Source organism: Oratosquilla oratoria, chromosome 36, assembly GCF_046742065.1.
Source record: "Oratosquilla oratoria isolate Oo_2021 chromosome 36, ASM4674206v1, whole genome shotgun sequence".
In the NCBI taxonomy this organism is placed as follows: domain Eukaryota; kingdom Metazoa; phylum Arthropoda; class Malacostraca; order Stomatopoda; family Squillidae; genus Oratosquilla; species Oratosquilla oratoria.
In genome coordinates, this window is record NC_134812.1 from 9,709,440 (window position 1) to 9,716,001 (window position 6,562).

The window sequence follows — 6,562 nt, forward strand, 5'->3', positions numbered from 1 at the left end:
GTAAAAACACAAATGCAAAAGCAAACGTAAACATACAAATTTAAGCACACATGCACACACACACACACACACACACACACACACACACACACACACACACACACACACACACACACACACACACACACACACACACACACACAAGTAGACAGATCAATACAAAAGTAAACATGTTTTGTTTTCAAAAGCACCGTTTACTTGCACAAGCATAAAGCAGTACACTTTTAATTAAGACACGTTTATGCATGTAGGTATATACATATACAATAATATAAACGTAAAAACACAAATACAAAAGCAAACGTAAACATACAAATTCAAGCACACATACATACACACACACACACACACACACACACACACACACACACACACACACACACACACACACACACACACACACACACACACACACACACACACACACACAGAGAAGTAGACAGATCAATACAAAAGTAAACATGTTTTGTTTTCAAAAGCACCGTTTACTTGCACAAACATAAAGCTGTACACATTTAATTAAGACACGTTTATGCATGTAGGTATATACATATACAATGATATAAACGCAAAAACACAAATGCAAAAGCAAACGCAAGCATACAAATTTAAGCACACATACAGACATACACACACACACACACACACACACACACACACACACACACACACACACACACACACACACACACACACACACATACACATACATATACACATACACATACACACACACAAGCACACGTAAACACACACGCGCGCGCACGCATGCACATACACATACATACACACACAAACACACGAACACGCACATACACACTGTAATATACAAATAAAAATACACAAACACATAAACATACACAAACAGGCATTTGCATACACACACACACGCACTCACATATACATACTGTTGAATATGGTGTAGAACGAAATAATAGTGAATCTCTGTTGGAAGAAAGACAGAGAATTTTTCAAGAAGCACACACCCCTGAGAGATTAAATAGCTATTGTATCATACAGAAGGCTATTTTGGTCTATTCCATGTGCAAAGGCGGAAGGTAACTAGGTAGGTATAACTTCATAAGAATGCACACACACGGACGCACGCGCACGCACACAAGCACATACACATGCACATGCACATACACATACACACACACATACACATACACATACACATACACATACACCCACGCCTATACCTACACATATACATGCACATGCACATGCACATGCACATATACATGTACATGCATACGCGAACACAAACACGAACACGAACACAGACACAGACACAGACACAGACACAGAACACAGACACAGACACAGACACACAGACACACAGACACACACACACACACACACACACACACACACACACACACACACACACACACACACACACACACACACACACACACACACACACACCACGATACTATCTTTTTTTTTATCAAGTGTCTGCAAACCTCATTAAGGAAGTCAAGACAAAACTCGTCTGTGAAAACCACTGCCGAGTTTGGGAATGTGTTTGTAGCTGGGCTGATCCGGCTCGAACCTGATGAGAAAAAACATTAAAACCAAATACTGGAGGGCCACGGCTCAAAGCGGGGCCATTTTACATGATCTGGCCTCGGAGAGTGTGGCCGCCGCGGATAAATTCCTCGACTTCGGGAAGAGTTCTTCGGTGCAGTAGGTCAGGGAGCCGAGAGAGGGAGATAAGTGTGGAAGGAGAGGGACAGAAGAATGTAAAAGAAGATAGAAAGGAGGGAAAAAAAGAGAGTAAAGAGAGCAGAGAGGGGAGATAAGTGTGGAAGGAGAGGGACAGAAGAATGTAAAAGAAGATAGAAAGGAGGGAAAAAAAGAGAGTAAAGAGAGCCGAGAGAGGAGATCAGTGTGGAAGGAGAGGAACAGAAGAATGTAAAAGACGTGGAGGAATAGGAGACGGAAAGGAGGGAAAAAAGAGAGTAAAGAGAGCAGAGAGGAAGATAAGTGTGGAAAGGGAGGAGTAGGAGAATGTAAAAGAAGTTGAGGAAAAGGAGACAGAAAGGAGGGAAAAAAGAGAGTAAAGAGAGCCGAGAGGGGAGATAGGTGTGGAAGGAGAACAGAAGAATGTAAAAGAAGTTGAGGAATAGGAGATAGAAAGGAGGGAAAAAAGAGAGTAAAGAGAGCAGAGAGGAAGATAAGTGTGGAAGGGGAAGAAAAGGAGACAGAAAGAAGGGACAAAAGAGAGTAAAGAGAGCCGAGAAGGGAGATAAGTGTGGAAGGAGAGGAACAGAAGAATGTAAAAGACGTGGAAGAATAGGAGACAGAAAGGAGGAAAAAAAGAGTAAAGAGAGCAGAGAGGGAGATAAGTGTGGAAGGAGAGGAACAGAAGAATGTAAAAGAAGTTGAGGAATAGGAGATAGAAAGGAGGGAATAAAGAGAGTAAAGAGAGTAGAGAGGGAGATAAGTGTGGAAAGGGAGGAATAGGAGAATGTAAAGTAAGTGGAGGAAAAGGAGAGAGGGAGAAAGGGAAAAAAGAGGAGGAATAGGAGACAGAGAGAAAAAAAGGAGGAAAAGGAGGCAGAGAGAAAGGAAAAAAGAGTAAAGAGAGCAGAGAAGGGAGATAAGTGTGGAAGGGGAAGAACAGGAGAATGTAAAGGAGGTGGAGGAAAAGGAGGCAGAAAGAAAGGAAAAAAAAAGAGGAAAAGGAGACAGAGAGAAAGGGGGAAAAAGAGTAAAGAGAGTAGAGAGGGAGATAAGTGTGGAAGGATAGGAACAGGAGAACGTAAAGGAGGAGGAGGAAAAGGAGATAGAAAGAAAAGAAAAAGAGAAGGAAAAGGAGACAAAGAGAAAAGGAAAAAAAGAGGAGGAATAGGAGACTGAGAGAAAAGAAAAAAGAGTAAAGAGAGCAGAGATGGTGGATGGAAAAGAGAAAGAAGTAAAAGAAAAATGAAACTGAAAGTTTGAATGAAAAGAAAATTGACAAGGTCGAGAACAAGGAAAAGTACAAGAACAAGAGGAGGAAAAGAAAAAGGAAACGAAAAAGAAAAAGAAAAAAGAAAAGAAAAAAAAGAAAAGAAAAAAGAAAAAAGAAAGAAAAAGAAAAGAAAAAACAAAAAGAAAAAAAAAGAAAGAAAAGAAAAAAAAAGAAAAGAAAAGAAGGAAGGAAGGAAGGAAGGAAGGAAGGGGGCGAGGAGGAGGAGGAGGAGGAGGAGGAGGTGGGGAGGAGGAGGAGAAGAAGAAGAAGAAGAAGAAGAGTTAGGCTTAGAGAAGGAGAATAAGAAGATGAAGAAGATGAATAGGAATATGAAGATGAATATGAAGATGAAGATGAGGAACAAAAAAAAAAAATGAGGAACAAGTAGAAGACGAAGAAGAAAAAACTAGGAGTAAAATTAGAAGAAAAAAAAATTGAAATAACAAAAATATGTGTTTCTCGATTCTTCTCCTTCTTCTGCCCAAGGTCGACTGATTTTATTCAGATAATGAAGAAATTCACCCGTTTAGGAACAAAACATTGACCTTCCACTAGACTCGTAACCTTTTATTGGTAATTTCAAGTTTGAGTGTTTTTCTAGTTAAGGAAGAACGATTTTACTCATTTATGGTACTGCTAGTTTCTCTTGGGTACTCACTCACTAAGCGGATTAGAGCGTCGCCACTTGCGACGGAGGTCGAGGTGACAGCGTATCGAACTATGCTACGGGCGAGTTGGACCAAGGGTATGGTTTGTTATATTTCACGTTACAAAGTTCTCTGTAAGGGGCACTGTCCTAGCATTTTGATAGGAGGAAGTTGGTGACGTTAAATCAAATTATCATCATCACTATTTTCTCTTTATCGGGCTCTAAGATTTTGATTCATTCGATTCATTCGATTCATTCGATCCATTTGATCCATTTGATCCATTTGATCCATTTTATTCGTTTGATTCGTTTGATTCGTTTGATTCGTTTGATTCGTTTGATTCGTTTGATTCGTTTGATTCGTTTGATTCGTTTGATTCGTTTGATTTGTTTGATTTGTTTGATTTGTTTGATTTGTTTGATTTATCTATATGATTTATTTGATTTATTTGATTTATTTTATTTACTTGATTCATTTGATTTATCTAATTTATTTAATCCTTTATTTATATTATCTATTTATATATATATTTTTTGCTACGTAAAACCTCCTCAGAAACCTTATAAGATTTTTTTTTCTGCGACGTAAAACCTTCTCAGAAAGCATCTAATATTTTTTTTTCTATTTTCTGCTACGCAAAACCTTCTCAGAAAGCATGAAATCCAAATGAAACACTCTTTTATTTGAAGTATAAATCTCTTTTTCCATCGACTGTAAAACGATCTTATTTACTCAACAGAAACCTCTCCACATTTGAAGTATAAAAAAATGCTTCTCGCATAGATTCTGATCACTCAAGATTCAGACGAGCCAGAATCGGGTCTTGCAATATTCAGTAGGAAAACAACTCAGCTACGTGCCATGTCTATGCAATTTAACCCGATGGGAAAAAGGCCTTATGCAAAATGCCTGTTGAGTATGTAAAGGAGCGTACAGGGAAGTGTGGATTGTGCTTGTGGAAATGCTTACACAAGCGTGTATCGACAAGCATGTTTATCTTCATCTACGTCTCAATGAATGTGAAAAAATACACATACGTATGTGTTTATATGAACGCACACGACGCTACCCGAGTTTATTTGCTCTAAGTCCACTTGATCTGACATTTATGATGTCTACGATTTTTTTTTTCTTTAGTCGGGTTTTTTGTAATTCGTTCTAATTTGGTATTGCCTCTAACGATAGTGCCCATTAACTATATGGAAGTAGACTAGACAAATTTAGATTAAGAAGAAAATAGCCAAGAATTGGTTTACTAAAAGGGTGGTCAACAAATGGAACAGACTTAGTAACCATGTAGTGAGCGCTGAAACTATCAGTTGTTGAAAGAAACGGTTAGACAACTTTATGGATGAGAATGACAGGTGGTAATGGGCATGGAACTACCTAGTGTAGGCCTTATGGTCTCTTGCAGTCTTCTGTTCAGTACTTGCAAGCCAGAATTTATAATTTACAATAGTAGATTTAAGGAACATAGCAGTCTGGAGGCCTCCGCACGCGTGAAGATCTCCTAGTATTCTAGATATAATATTTAAATCTAAATTGTATCACAAAGTTTCGTGTTCCATACGTTTTATCAAACAAATTAAAGTACCGTCGGCGGGCCGGATGAACTGACGTCGGGGGCCGGGGCCGGCCCGCGGGCCGTAGTTTGGTGACCCCTGATGTAGATAGACAGAGTTTGGGAATGGTAGAACTCCTTTGCGATAAACAAGTTAACTGCGGACCAAGTGCTCAGCCGTAGGAATGTGCCGATTAATTGGCACGGGCAAGAATCGGCACTTTTCTGGTAAATCGGAATCGACATCGGCGAGATTTTTTTTTCTTTCTTTTTTGAGAATCTGCACCATCATCGGCAAAATATTGCCGATGCCGATGCACAAATATATTTATACATACATACATACGTACGCACATACATACATACATACATACATACATACATACATACATACACACATACATACATACACATACTATATTATATATATATTTATATGTGTGTGTGTGTGTGTGTGTGTGTATGTGTGTGTGTACGCGCGCGTATGTGTGTGTATGCGTGCCTACATATACAACACAGTAGACCGTCTGATATCTATTCCAGTAACAGCAAAATGTTTATTTATAGAACTCCATCACAGCTCCACCAAATTATCTCCAGCATCGGCGAGTTTCCTCCGATCACCCAGGGAACATCGGTAAGTGGTCTTGCATCAATATAAACATCGCTTTCTTGCCTTATTATAAGTCAGGAGCTAATTATGCAAATTGCAAAATCCGCCGGGATGCTGTGCAGAAACCGCGTCATCGCCCCAGCAATGAAATTCGCCATGAAAAAAAGGGTTTATCATCTAAACTAAAAATATTTTCTGAAATAAATGTAGCTGAGGTGAGAGAAAAGTTAGAAGTAAAAAGGAACTTACGGTTCAAGTGATTAAAGTAGGAATGTAATTTAGAATATAGTCACGAAGAAAGCAAAGTTACAAGTAAAGACGAACATAAAAGTAAATATATAATCAATGATGCTTAAATTATATTCTCGATTTCTCTGCCTGCCAATTGTTTGGTTCGCTTGTTTATCAATATCTTCGTTTAATTGTCTATTCTTAGCATCCAGCGTAGTTATGGACCAAAAGGTCTCCTGCCGGTATGCTCTTACTTTGTAATTTTGTGTAATTCTTATGAATAAATAAACTCGGTAGCTTCAAACCTTTTATAAGATTTTGATTATATATATATAATATATATATATATATATATATATATATATATATATTTGTATATATGTACATATATATATATATGTATATATATATATATATATACATTAAATAATATATATATATTATGTATAATATATATTTATATATATATACTTTATATATATAATATTATATATATAAATATATATATATATATATATATATATATATATATATATATATATATA